Source organism: Orcinus orca, unplaced genomic scaffold (assembly GCF_937001465.1).
Source record: "Orcinus orca unplaced genomic scaffold, mOrcOrc1.1 scaffold_97, whole genome shotgun sequence".
NCBI classification, from domain to species: Eukaryota; Metazoa; Chordata; class Mammalia; order Artiodactyla; family Delphinidae; genus Orcinus; species Orcinus orca.
In genome coordinates this window covers 24,653-39,412 of record NW_026044012.1, presented here as the reverse complement: position 1 = coordinate 39,412, position 14,760 = coordinate 24,653, and the positions used below count along the sequence as shown (strand labels likewise).

The following is a 14,760-nucleotide window of genomic DNA, read 5'->3' as shown; positions in this document are numbered from 1 at the left end:
CCCCACCTTTCCCGTTTAGCAGCCTTATGCGTCTTTTCTACATATTTGACTATGTTTTTGTTTTGTAATTTATTTCATGTGTAGCCATTTTGGATTCCACCTTTAAGTGATATCTTATGATATGTGTCTTTTTCTTTTTGAATTATGTCACTTAGAAAGATCATACGTAACTCCTCCGGAGTTGTTACAACTGGCCATAGTTCATTGATTTCCAGGCTGAATAATATTCCACTCTACCTAAGTACCACATCTCTATCCATTTTTTCCCTCCAGAGACATTTAAGTTATATCCTAGTCGAGGATCTTTTAAACAGAGAGGGGGTAAACATTGGGGTGCCTGTGTCCTCTCGATTTTTGTTTTTCCCAAGATATACGCCCATGAGTGCAAGTGCCCTATGCTCTGTAGCTCATTTTTTAGATGCTTTAGTAAACACAATACACTTCTCCAGAATGGCCGTTGGCAATATACATTTCCACTATAAGTCTCACAGGGCTCCCTCTTCTCCTTGCCCTGTCCTGCATTTCTGTTGTTTACGCTTTATGAGGATGGCTCTTCTGACTGATGCGAAGTGATATCTTTTGTAGTATTGACTTCCAGTGCCCACCTGTTTGCTTGGCTAAAAAAGTGTATGCCCTTTTCTTGAATATATACAGAAAAAAACGCATACACCCTTTTTGGCCAACTGCAATGTTGGCAATGTTCAGCTCCTTTTCTCGTGCTTAATGGCGAGTCCTTTCTACCTCCTCAAATCCCTTTCCTGCCATTCTCCCTTGCTTACAAGTCCTTTTCTCTGACTTTCCTCAAGACATTTTTCAGTGATGGATATTTTCAACTCTGCAGTTTCGTGAATTTTGCTGCCCCTGAGTTCCATTGTTCAACTTGCGTTTATGGGAACTGACCACAAAGCAGCGGGATTTCCTCAAGCCCTATACTGTTTCCATGGGCAACCCTAGCCTTTGGTCAATTCGTCTTCCTGATTGGAAATTAGAGTGACATGTGCCTGTCTGAACACCTAGGACTTGTCTCTCATTGTTCCTCATCCTTCCGCTTCATCCTCTGGACAAATTCCAAACTGTACGCAACAGGATGTTGACAGTGCTGACATCTCCAAGTGGGGAGACTGTTAGTAAAGACGCTGGAGGGGTGAACCCGAGCACCAGGAGATGAGGAGATGAGATGCCTTTTCCAAACTCTCCCCGATCAGACGGTATACCATCCTCTTGGTGTGACAGACATGTTTTAGCAGTAGGAAGAGTCCCATTCATGTAAGGAGAACACCAGGGCTTTTTCAAAATCAGTGTCTGCCCGAAACCCAAACTGGGGAATTTTTTAAGCTACGGCTACACATATGTTCATTAAGGGCCTTGGGAAGTAAACAGAGTCCAAACTTTAGATGATTGAAGTCTTCAGGGTCAGAAGCACTCACCACCAGCTTCCCTTAGGTTACACTTTAACTGTCATTGATAGATGATGTCAATAAAAATATCTATTCTTTTCCAGATTATTTCCCCTTATAGGTTATTGCAAAATGTTGAGTGTAGTTCCCTGTGCTATACAGTAGTTCCTTGTTGATGATCTATTTTATACATAGCAGTGTGTATGTGTTAATCCCAAACTGTTAATTTATCCCTCCTCCCACCTTTCCCCTTTGGTAATAATAAATTATAAGATTTTATACTTCTCAGAAATGGGGGAGCTGAAAGAGAGGTATCATTTTCAATGGAAAAGCATTTAAAACAAGATTGAAGCTTTAACCAAGATTATTAGATGTACATCCTTGGAAAGAAATCACTTCGTTTCTCTAATATTGACCTGACAAATAAGACAAACCTTTTCACTGAACTTGCTTATAATAAAGTGATGGAAATATCAAATGGAAGTGTTAGAAACATCTTATTTTACCCGAGCCTTATACACTGTTCTATGTTAACTACAGTTTGGCTCACACATCTGTTCATTGAGGTTACAATAGTCTCAATTTCTGTTACTGATCCTCCAGAGTGGACCCCAACAAGTGTCCCCCTGCCCAGTGTCATTGGGGCCAACAGATCGAGACTGAGTTTGGTTCACAAGCAAAGGAAACTTTATATTTTGATCAGAGAATGGAGAGGTGAGAGCATGCACTACCCCGTGGGCTGTGGGCTGGGCTGTTGTGTAGAGATCCTGTCAGAGTCAGTGGGAGGGAGGGGGCGGAGCTCTCGAGGGCCAGGTTGGCTGCAGCTCAGGCTCTATATCGCGGAGTCTGCACTGGGCCCCAGGAGCTGAGGTGTCGTCCCAGCCATTCTGCACTAGGAAATCTGGTCTGAAGTGCCGGGTGTGGAACCTCTGCATGCGGGACCTAGGAGCACATGAAATTAGACAAAGCACAAAGGATAAAAAAGGTTAGACTTGACTTTATTGCCCAGATTCTATTTTTATCTCCCAGGGATTTTTAATGGGCTTTGCTGGGGACAAACCCCTCCTCTGCCTTTTGTCCCGTTCCTCATTCTTGGAGTGCTGAGGGTGCAGACCCTTCTTCTGTAACTGCTGAGTGCTGAGTTGGGAGCCCTCATACCCGGGGGCGAGGGTCAGAGCTTCTCCCCAGCAGCCTCCAGGTGACGTTGATTGTCCCCAGGCCCCCTGCCTCCCTGCTCGTCCAACTGAGCACCAGCATTGGAAGTGTTATAGATTCTAATGACCTTTAAGGGTCCAGGAAAGAGATGTGCAGAGACGCTGTGGGGGCCGGTTTCACCCCGCCCCACATTTGTTCGGCCACCTTAGGCTGACCGTTTCTGCCAGCCTAGATGCTCTGACCAGTAGTCTGCGCTTTCTTCAATTAGGCCCCTGAATTAATGTACAAACAGCACCAGGTGTCAGAGCCCTGCCCGCTCAACTCCCAGACAGTCCAGGGTCAGTGGTGATCAAGGACCATGATGGCCACTGAGTCAACAGCCTTTTGAAGTAAACAGGAGTCCAGCCAGTCTCATTGGCCACCATCATCAAGGTGTCTGTAGGCTTTTCTCTGGTGACAGTGTGATATACGGTTCCCCCGCCAAGATTATTAGCTCCCCTCTGGGTGCAGTATGTCCTGCAAGCAGTAGTCTACTCTTTTGGGACACACTCTTGTTGTTTTATGAGAGAAACTCCAGGTCAAGTGATGTTCACATGAGTCGTCATGGTGCCCTGTTGCCCCCGGTTATCTCTCTGGATGTTGGAGTTGGAAGGCCTCCTCACTCGAGGTTGGTGTGCCCACAGAGCAAACCCTGCAACTTCAGGGCATGGTTGGTGGTTAGGATCACCACGTGGGGTCCTTTTCCCTTAGGAGGGAGGTGGCCTTTGGGGCTGCTGATTTCCAGGTTTTTAGATACCACCAGTATCTTGGCCAGATGTGGCAGTGGGCCAAGCCCCTTGGTGACCGTAGTTTATCCTACCTGGATGGCATTCTTGCATTGTTCCATTTCAAGTGGTCCCAGTTTTTGCACTAATTCTCCAATGGCGATTCACCTTTCACCGGGAATGTAAAGGTCAAAGGGTTTAGCTAAATTAGGGAGTTCCAGGGCAAGGGTCTGAATTGACTGCTCTTTCCATTCTTGAAAGGCCACTTCTGGATTCTATTCAAAAGGATCATCATCTTTTCCTTTCAGTGTTTCATATAGAGGCCCAGCTAGTAGACTGTAGTTAGGGATCCAGAAGCAGCAAACCCTGGCCTCCCCAGGAACCCCTAAGCTGTCTTCTAGTTTTAGAAAGGGGTAAGGCTGAAAATGGTTTCTTCCCTTTCCTGGGATGGGCTTCTCCGACCTTCTGTGAGAACGAAGCCCAGGCAGGTCACCGCAGTCTGTGATATTTGAGCTTTTTCTTGGACAACTTCTATCCTTTATTGGCTTGGTAGTTCAGAGGCCTCCTTAGTAGAGCTGGCGATCAGAATGTCGTCTGCGTACTGAAGGAGGGTTTCCTTTTCCAGAGGTAGAACTTTTAGGTCTTTAGCTAAGCTTTCCCCAAAGATGGTGTGGGAATTTTTGCACCCTTGGGGCAAGACGGCCCGGAAGTATTGTTTTAGTTGTATGTTGAGTCCTGCCACTCACAAGCCAAAATTTCTTGTGACTCTGGGACTAATGGAATACAAAAGAAGGCATCATTGAAGACTAATACAGAATACCATGTCCTGGTGGTTGGTAGAATGACCAGCAGGGTGTAGGAATTAGGAGCAGCTGGAGGTATATCCTCGGTGGCTTCACTGACTGTCCTGACATCCTTTACCAGGTCCCCAGCAGCCCATGGGGCTCTCGTGGTCAGACCAATCCCAGAATATGGAGCTCACCTGGGCAGGTACCCCACCCCCACCCCAGCCCACGGGGCTCTCGTGGTCAGGCCCCTCCCAGGATACAGAGCTACCCTTGCAGGTACCGTGGCAGGGCTGGGCACACAGGAACCGTGCACATAGCCCTCATTGCAGAGCACCCCCAGCTCACCTGTCGCTCAGAGCTGACACAGAGCACCTCAGAGCAGGACTTGAACTAACAAACAGCAGCTGCGACAGGTCTGTGACCCTGGGCATCACTCTGTGCGGCCTCCCTCCACCTGGTCTTCCAGAGACTTCCACTGCACCCGGGGCACCAGGCCTCTGTCTCCAACCACCACCCACCCCTCCTCTCCCTGACTCCTGGGTTCCTCTCATTAGGAGAGGGTTTTCTTGAAGTTGTCTCCCACTCATGGGCCAGATAAAATGATTAGAAAACAAGCCAAAGCTGCAGCCCCTTGTCTATCCTGACTCTCAGGAGCCCACACCTGTTCCTTGGACCTGGCAGGTTCGGCAAGTTCCATTTTCTGCAACTGTGAGCCCCTGAGGGGTGATGATTGGCTGACCTGGGCAGCCTTACCGTGCCGGCCAGCCCTCCCCAGGTGTGCCTGGGTTGAGATCAATATAAATACCACTCCAGGCAGCAAGAGGCCCTGCAGCCGTGCCTGACGCCATTTTCTCTGCCCTGTCAGCAGTCTCGGGGCTGGGCTGTGGGAGGGAGTGAGAGGCCACGGCTTTGTGGGTGGCCCAGTGTGAGTGGGGCTCTGCTGGACTTTCTGCAGCAGTTGCCAGGCTGCCACCTGCTAAAGAAGAGGATGTGTCACCCATACCTGCTGCTGGAATTTCTCCCTGGGCAGAGGTGAGGAAGGAAAAAAGCAGTGGGGGCAGGGACAGGACGGGTATCTCAGGCAGGGAAATGGAAATCTTCCAGAAGAGCACCCAGGGCCAGGACCATCCTGGCTGGCCTGCAGGCACCAAGTCGGCCGGTATGCTGTCACTCGTGTGGCTCTATGGCCCTTCCTCTAGGCTTTCAAGTCCTTGTATATATTCAGGTGTTTTACCTGGGACGGGTGGGAATAGTTCAGCAGCAACTGGCCTGGGGCTCAGCTCACGTTTACTCACAGATGCCTCGGCACGGTGCCCCAGCTTTGCAATGAGGACGCTTGTTGCGTGGGGGCTGCTGGCTGAATGGGAGACGATTCCCCACCACTGACCAACTTCAGAATTGTTTACAACTGGAGCAAGTGCCCTGATACGGTTTTCCTCTGTGGAACTGGTGGGTTCTGTGTTTTTTTTCTCTTTTTCGTTTTTGGTTCAAGGTAGATTTTATTCCTCTTTTTTGTATTTACAGATATAAGCATGGAAATAATTTATTCATATAAATACATGTATGTGAAGGGAATAATTGTTTTTTCTGTTTTTTTTTTAAATTTTATTTCTTTTTAATTTTGAATTTTATTTTATATTTTTATACAGCAGGTTCTTATTGGTTACCTATTTTATACATATAAATGTATACATGTCAATCCCAGTCTCTCAACTCCTCCCACCACCACCCCCCCAACAGCTTTCCACCCTTGTTGTCCATACGTTTGTTGTCTACATCTGTTGCTCTATTTATGCCTTGCAAAATGGTTAACCTGTACAGTTTTACTAGGTTCCACATATATGCATGAATATACAAGATCTGTTTTTCTCTTTCTGACCTACTTCACTCTGTATGACACTCTCTAGATCCATCGATGTCTTGACAAATGACCCAATTTCATTCCTTTTCATGGCTTTGTAATATTCCATTTTATATATGTACCACAACTTTATGCATTCGTCTGTCTATGGGCATTTAGGTTGCTTCCATTACCTCGATATTGTAAAGAGTGAGGCAATGAACATTGCGGTGAATGTCTCTTTTTGATTTATGGTTTTGTCTGGGTATATGTCCAGAACTGGGATTGCTGTATCATATGGTAATTCTACTGTTAGTTTCTTAAGAAACTCCATATTGTTCTCCATAGTGACTGTATCAATTTATATTCCCAACAATAGTGGAAGAGGGTTCCTTTTCTCCACACCCTTTCCAGCATTTTTTGTTTGTAGATTTTCTGATGATGCCCATTCTACCAGGTGTGAGGTGACACCTCATTGTTGAGTCCATTTCCTTGAGCAAGGGGTAGGTCTTGTCTATTAAATATTTGGCTTATGGAATGGTATCTGTGCTAATTTCAAACTCTGGTTTTATGCAGCACCCCAACTCACCTTCCCCCTTAAGCAAGCATAAGTTGGTTTTCTAAATTTGAGACACTGTTCTGTTTTGTAATTCAGTTCATGTGTAGCCAAGTTCTCATTCCATGTATTGGTGGTACCTCATGATGTTTCTTTTTCTGTGTGACTTTTTTCACTTAGAATCACCGTGCCTCAATCCACTCATTATGCTGGTACGGGCCTGGTGACATAGTTTTCATTGCTGAGAGGTATTCTGTTGTACGTAAGTACCGCAACTTCTTTATCCATTATTTGCTCTCTGGCATATTTAACTTGTGCTGCAGAAGAGGTTCCTGTAAACAGAGCCGTCCCAAATTTTGGGGTGGCTGTGTCTTTTTGATTTTAATTTCCCTAAGCTATAGGACCATAAGTGGAAGTTCCCTAGGCTCTGTTGCTTTGTTTTTTAGATGTTTCAGGAAACACCATACACTTCTCCAGAGTGGCTGTTGGCAATTTACATCCCGCCCATCAGCATACAAGGTTCCCAGTTCTCCATGGCCTGTCCTGCCTTTCTGGATTTTACACTTTTTTCAGATGGCCCTTTTGTCCGGGGGGAAGTGAGACTTCATTTTAGTGCAGATTTCCTTTGCAAGCTTGCTTGGTTGGCCAAAAAGGGCGTATGGTTTTTTGCTGAATATATTCAGGAAAAAACGCATACGCCCTTTTTGGCCAAGTGCATCATTGCGACGTTCTTCCTCTTTTCCTATGCTTTAAATGCAATTCCAGTCTACCTCCTGAAATCGGTTTCCTGCAATTCTGCTCCGCTTTCAAGTCCTCTTGGCAGGCTTACTTCAGTATATTTTTGGACGATAGCTGTCATTTATAACTCTGCAGGTTTGTGAATTACAGTGCCCCTGAGCTCCTTTCTTCAACTCGCTGTCTTGTGAGCTGGCCGCAACACCGCAGGATTGCTTCAGGCCCTAATCTGGTTCTGGCACGGCACGCTGAGCCTTTGGTTAATTCCTCTTCCTGGTGGGAAATGAGAGTTAAATTGGCCCGTCCAGACACCTCCAGCTAGCATCTCATTGCTTCTCCCTATTCCTGTTCATCTTCCGCAGAAATTGCAAATTGGGACAAACTGGAGGTTAAAGGCACTGACTCTCCAAGTCGGGAGAGTGTTAGTAAAGCGTCTGGAATGTTGCACCCGACTACCAGGGGACGAGAACGGAGACATATTTGAACAGGTCTCCCGATCACACGGTTGATCATACTCTGGGTTCCACATGCATGTTTTAGCTGAAGGAAGAATCCCTTAAACCTGGAGAGTTGAGACCCGTGGAATGGGTACCATGCAATATGACTTCAAAGTGTCTTCATTTGCTCACCGAACCTCTCCAATCCTATCACTGCTGCGTTTGTGCCCCTGTACACATGCTTGATTCTCTTTCAGAGACATAGCAATCCATAGGTTTTAAGATACTTACAAGTCAGGTACATTCTTAGGCGTTTAAAATGGGGTGTTGTGTCCATTTCGTTGAGCTAGGAGTAGCTCTTGTCTATTACATATTTGGCTTAAGAAACTTTATCTGTGCTCATTTCAATCTCTGGTTTTATGCAGCACCCCAACTCACCTTTCCCCTTAAGCAAGCATAAGTTGGTTTTCTAAATTTGAGACCCTGTTCTGTTTTGTAATCCAGTTCCTGTGTAGCCAAGTTTACATTCCGTGTATTAGTGATATCTTATGATGTTTCTTTTTCTGTGTGACTTATTTCAGTTAGAATCATCATAGCTTAATCCCCTCATTATGCTGCTATGGGCCTGATGACATAGATTTCATTGCTGAGTGATATTGCATTGTACGTAAGTACCACAACTTCTTTATCCATTTTTCGCTTTCTGCGATATTTAACTTGTACCGTAAATGAGGTTCTTGTAAACAGAGCGGTCCCAAACTTTGGGGTGGCTGTGTCTTTTTGATTTTAATTTCCCTGAGCTATAGGACCATAAGTGGAAGTTCCCTAGGCTCTGTTACTTTGTTTTTTAGATGTTTCAGGAAACACCATACACTTCTCCGGAGTGGCTGTTGGCAATTTACATCCCGCCCATCAGCATGACAAGGCTCCCAGTTCTCCATGGCCTGTCCTGCCTTTCTGGATTTTACACTTTTTTCTGATGGCCCTTGTGACCGGGGGAAGTGAGACTTCATTGTAGTGCAGATTTCCTTTGCAAGCTTGCTTGGTTGGCCAAAAAGGGCGTATGCGTTTTTTTCTGAATATTTTCAGGAAAAAACGCATACGCCCTTTTTGGCCAAGTGCATCATTGTCGACGTCCTGCCTCTATTCCTATGCTTTAAATGCAATTCCAGTCTACCTCCTGAAATCGGTTTCCTGCAATTCTGCCCCGCTTTTAGGTCCTCTTGGCAGCCTTACTTCAGTATATTTTTGGATGATAGCTGTCATTTATAACTCTGCAGGTTTGTGAATTACAGTGCCCCTGAGCTCCTTTCTTCAACTCGCTTTCTTGTGAGCTGGCCGCAACACCGCAGGATTGCTTCAGGCCTTAATCTGGTTCCGGCACGGCACGCTGAGCCTTTGCTTAATTCCTCTTCCTGGTGGGAAATGAGAGTTAAATTTGCCTGTCCAGACACCTCCAGCTAGTCTCTCATTGGTTCTCCCTATTCCTGTTCATCTTCCGCGGAATTTGCAAACTGGGCCAAACAGGAGGTTAAAGGCACTGATTCTCCAAGTCGGGAGAGTGTTAGTAAAGCGTCTAGAATGTTGCACCCGAGTACCAGGGGATGAGAACTGAGACATATTTGAACATGTCTCCCGATCACATGGTTGATCATAGTCTGCGTTCCACATGCATGTTTAGCTGAAGGAAGAATCCCTTAAACCTGGAGAGTTGAGACCCGTGGAATGGGTTCCATGCAATATGACTTCAAAGGGTCTTCATTTGCTCACCGAACCTCTCCAATCCTATCACTGCTGCATTTATGCCCCTGTACTCATGCTTGACTCTCTTTCAGAGACATAGCAATCCATAGGTTTTAAGATACTTACTAGTCAGGTACATTCTTAGGCGTTTAATATGGGGTTTTGAGTCCATTTCATTGAGCAAGGAGTAGCTCTTGTCTATTTCATATTTGGCTTAAGGAACTTTATCTGTGCTCATTTCAATCTCTGGTTTTATGCAGCACCCCAACTCACCTTTCCTCTTAAGCAAGCATAAGTTGGTTTTCTAAATTTGAGACCCTGTTCTGTTTTGTAATCCAGTTCCTGTGTAGCTAAGTTTACATTCCATGTATTAGTGATATCTTATGATATTTCTTTTTCTGTGTGACTTATTTCAGTTAGAATCATCCATACCTGAATCCACTCATTATGCTGCTACAGGCCTGATTTCATAGATTTCACTGCTGAGTGATATTGCATTGTACGTAAGTACCACAACTTCTTTATCCATTTTTCGCTTTCTTCGATATTGTACTTGTCCCGTAAATGAGGTTCTTGTAAACAGAGCCGTCCCAAACTTTTGGGTGGCTGTGTCTTTTTGATTTTAATTTCCCTAAGCTATAGGACCATAAGTGGAAGTGCCCTAGGCTCTGTTGCTTTGTTTTTTAGATGTTTCAGGAAACACCATACACTTCTCCCGAGTGGCTGTTGGCAATATACATCCCGCCGATCAGCATAACAAGGCTCACAGTTCTCCAAGGCCTGTCCTGCTTTTCTGGATTTTACACTTTTTTCAGATGACCCTTTTGACCGGGGGAAGTGAGAATTCATTGTAGTGCAGATTTCCTTTGCAAGCTTGCTTGGTTGGCCAAAAAGTGCGTATGCGTTTTTTCCTGAATATATTCAGGAAAAAACGCATACGCCGTTTTTGGCCAAGTGCATCATTGTCGACGTTCTGCCTCTTTTCCTATGCTTTAAATGCAATTCCAGTCTACCTCCTGAAATCGGTTTCCTGCAATTCTGCCCCGCTTTCAAGTCCTCTTGGCAGCCTTACTTCAGTATATTTTTGGACGATAGCTGTCATTTATAACTCTGCAGGTTTGTGAATTACAGTGCCTCTGAGCTCCTTTCTTCAACTCGCTTTCTTGTGAGCTGGCCGCAACACCGCAGGATTGCTTCAGGCCCTAATCTTGTTCTGGCACGGCCCGCTGAGCCTTTGGTTAATTCCTCTTCCTGGTGGGAAATGAGAGTTAAATTTGCCCGTCCAGACACCTCCAGCTAGTCTCTCATCGGTTCTCCCTATTCCTGTTCATCTTCCGCAGAAATTGCAAACTGGACCAAACAGGAGGTTAAAGGCACTGACTCTCCAAGTTGGGAGAGTGTTGGTAAAGCGTCTGGAATGTTGCACCCGAGTACCAGGGGACGAAAACTGAGACATATTGGAACACGTCTCCCGATCACACGGTTGATCATACTCTGGGTTCCACATGCATGATTTAGCTGAAGGAAGAATCCCTTAAACCTGGAGAGTTGAGACCCGTGGAATGGGTACCATGCAATGTGACTTCAAAGGGTCTTCATTTGCTAACCGAACCTCTCCAATCCTATCACTGCTGTGTTTATGCCCCGGTACACACGCTTGATTCTCTTTCGGAGACATAGCGATCCATAGGTTTTAAGATACTTACTAGTCAGGTACATTCTTAGGCGTTTAGTATGGGGTGTTGTGTCCATTTCGTTGAGCAAGGAGTAGCTCTTGTCTATTACATATTTGGCTTCAGGAACTTTATCTGTGCTCATTTCAATCTCTGGTTTTATGCAGCACCCCAACTCACCTTTCCATTTAAGCAAGCATAAGTTGGTTTTCTAAATTTGAGACCCTGTTCTGTTTTGTAATCCAGTTCCTGTGTAGCCAAGTTTACATTCCGTGTATTAGTGATATCTTATGATGTTTCTTTTTCTGTGTGACTTATTTCAGTTAGAATCATCATACCTGAATCCACTCATTATGCTGCTACGGGCCTGATGACATAGATTTCATTGTGGAGTGATATTGCATTGTACGTAAGTACCACAACTTCTTTATCCATTTTTCACTTTCTGCGATATTGAACTAGTCCCATAAACGAATTTCTTCTAAACAGAGCTGTCCCAAACGTAGGGGTGGCTGTGTCTTTTTGATTTTAATTTCCCTAAGCTATAGGGCCATAAGTGGAAGTGCCCTAGGCTCTGTTGCTTTGTTTTTTAGATGTTTCAGGAAACACCATACACTTCTCCCAAGTGGCTGTTGGCAATATACATCCCGCCCATCAGCAAAACAAGGCTCCCAGTTCTCCATGGCCTGGCCTGCCTTTCTGTATTTTACACTTTTTTCAGATGGCCCTTTTGACCGGGGGGAAGTGAGACTTCATTGTAGTGCAGATTTCCTTTGCAAGCTTTCTTGGTTGGCCAAAAAGGGCGTATGCGTTTTTTCCTGAATATATTCAGGAAAAAACGCATACGCCGTTTTTGGCCAAGTGCATCATTGTGGACGTTCTGCCTCTTTTCCTATGCTTTAAATGCAATTCCAGTCTACCTCCTGAAATCGGTTTCCTGCAATTCTGCCCCGCTTTCAAGTCCTCTTGGCAGCCTTACTTCAGTATATTTTTGGACGATAGCTGTCATTTATAACTCTGCAGGTTTGTGAATTACAGTGCCCCTGAGCTCCTTTCTTCAACTCGCTTTCTTGTGAGCTGGCCGCAACACCGCAGGATTGCTTCAGGCCCTAATCTGGTTCAGGCATGGCATGCTGAGCCTTTGTTTAATTCCTCTTCCTGGTGGGAAATGAGAGTTAAATTTGCCCGTCCAGACACCTCCAGCTAGTCTCTCATTGGTCCTCCCTATTCCTGTTCATCTTCCACAGAATTTGCAAAGTGGGCCAAACAGGAGGTTAAAGGCACTGACTCTCCAAGTCGGGAGAGTGTTAGTAAAGCATCTGGAATGTTGCACCCGAGTACCAGGGGACGAGAACTGAGACATATTTGAACACGTCTCCCGATCACACAGTTGATCATACTCTGGGTTCCACATGCATGTTTTAGCTGAAGGAAGAATCCCTTAAACCTGGAGAGTTGAGACCCGTGGAATGGGTACCATGCAATATGACTTCAAAGGGTCTTCATTTGCTCACCGAACTTCTCCAATCCTATCACTGCTGCATTTATGCCCCTGTACACACGCTTGATTCTCTTTCAGAGACATAGCAATCCATAGGTTTTAAGATACTTACTAGTCAGGTACATACTTAGGCGTTTAATATGGGGTGTTGAGTCCATCTCGTTGAGCAAGGAGTAGCTCTAGTCTATTCCATATTTGGCTTAAGGAACTTTATCTGTGCTCATTTCAATCTCTGGTTTTATGCAGCACCCCAACTCACCTTTTCCCTTAAGCAAGCATAAGTTGGTTTTCTAAATTTGAGACCCTGTTCTGTTTTGTAATTCAGTTCCTGTGTAGCAAGTTTACATTCCGGGTATCAGTGATATCTTATGATGTTTCTTTTTCTGTGTGAATTATTTCAGTTAGAATCATCATACCTGAATCCACTCATTATGGTGCTACGGGCCTGATGACATAGATTTCATTGCTGAGTGATATTGCATTGTACGTAAGTACCACAACTTCTTTATCCATTTTTCACTTTCTGCGATATTGAACTTGTACCGTAAATGAGGTTCTTGTAAACAGAGCCGTCCCAAACTTTGGGGTGGCTGTGTCTTTTTGATTTTAATTTCCCTAAGCTATAGGACCATAAGTGGAAGTGCCCTAGGCTCTGTTGCTTTGTTTTTTAGATGTTTCAGGAAACACCATACACTTCTCCCAAGTGGCTGTTGGCAATTTACATCCCGACCATCAGCATAACAAGGCTCCCAGTTCTCCATGGCCTGTCCTGCCTTTCTGTATTTTACACTTTTTTCAGATGGCCCTTTTGACTGGGGGGAAGTGAGACTTCATTGCAGTGCAGATATCCTTTGCAAGCTTGCTTGTTTGGCCAAAAAGTGCGTATGCGTTTTTTCCTGAATATATTCAGGAAAAAATGCATACGCCCTTTTTGGCCAAGTGCATCATTGTCGATGTTCTGCCTCTTTTCCTATGCTTTAAATGCAATTCCAGTCTACCTCCTGAAATCGGTTTCCTGCATTTCTGCCCCGCTTTCAAGTCCTCTTGGCAGCCACACTTCAGTATATTTTTAGACGATAGCTGTCATTTACAACTCTGCAGGTTTGTGAATTACAGTGCCCCTGAGCTCCTTTCTTCAACTCGCTTTCTTGTGAGCTGGCCGCAACACCGCAGGATTGCTTCAGGCCCTAATCTGGTTCCGGCACAGCACGCTGAGCCTTTGGTTAATTCCTCTTCCTGGTGGGAAATGAGAGTTAAATTTGCCCGGCCAGACACCTCCAGCTAGTCTCTCATTGGTCCTCCCTGTTCCTGTTCATCTTCCGCAGAAATTGCAAACTGGGCCAAACAGGAATTTAAAGGCACTGACTCTCCAAGTCGGGAAAGTGTTAATAAAGCGTCTGGAATGTTGCACCCGAGTACCAGCTGACGAGAACTGAGACATATTGGAACACGTCTCACGGTCACACGGTTGATCATAGTCTGGGTTCCACATGCATGTTTTAGCTGAAGGAAGAATCCCTTAAACCTGGACAGGTGAGACCCGTGGAATGGGTACCATGAAATATGACTTCAAAGGGTCTTCATTTGCTCACCAAACCTCTCCAATCCTATCACTGCTGCGTTTATGCCCCTGTACACACGCTTGATTCTCTTTCGGAGACATAGCAATCCATAGGTTTTAAGATATTTACTAGTCAGGTACATTCTTAGGCGTTTAATAGGGGGTGTTGAGTCCATTTCGTTGAGCAAGGAGTAGCTCTTGTCTATTACATATTTGGCTTAAGGAACTTTATCTGTGCTCATTTCAATCTCTGGTTTTATGCAGCACCCCAACTCACCTTTCCCCTTAAGCAAGCATAAGTTGGTTTTCTAAATTTGAGACCCTGTTCTGTTTTGTAATCCAGTTCCTGTGTAGCCAAGTTTACATTCCGTGTATTAGTGATATCTTACGATGTTTCTTTTTCTGTGTGACTTATTTCAGTTAGAATCATCATACCTGAATCCACTCATTGTGCTGCTACGGGCCTGATGACATAGATGTCATTGCTGAGTGATATTGCATTGTACGTAAGTACCACAACTTCTTTATCCATTTTTCACTTTCTGCGATATTGAACTTTTACCGTAAATGAGGTTCTTGTAAACAGAGCCGTCCCAAACTTTGGGGTGGC

The 14,760-nt window shown here is 45.0% G+C and overlaps 1 long non-coding RNA gene across 4 annotated transcripts in view; it reads left to right on the top strand.

Moving 5' to 3' along the window:
* Positions 1-14,760, top strand: part of LOC125963356 (uncharacterized) — a 302,661-nt gene that overhangs the window by 273,256 nt on the left and 14,645 nt on the right. For 2 of the 4 annotated variants that reach the window (XR_007475216.1, XR_007475215.1), the window contains exon 3: positions 14,571-14,614. The exons of the other annotated variants lie outside the window; for them this stretch is intronic. This is a non-coding gene — a long non-coding RNA (uncharacterized LOC125963356). Of the gene's footprint in view, positions 1-14,570; positions 14,615-14,760 lie in introns of those variants that run through there. 4 annotated transcript variants of the gene reach the window in all.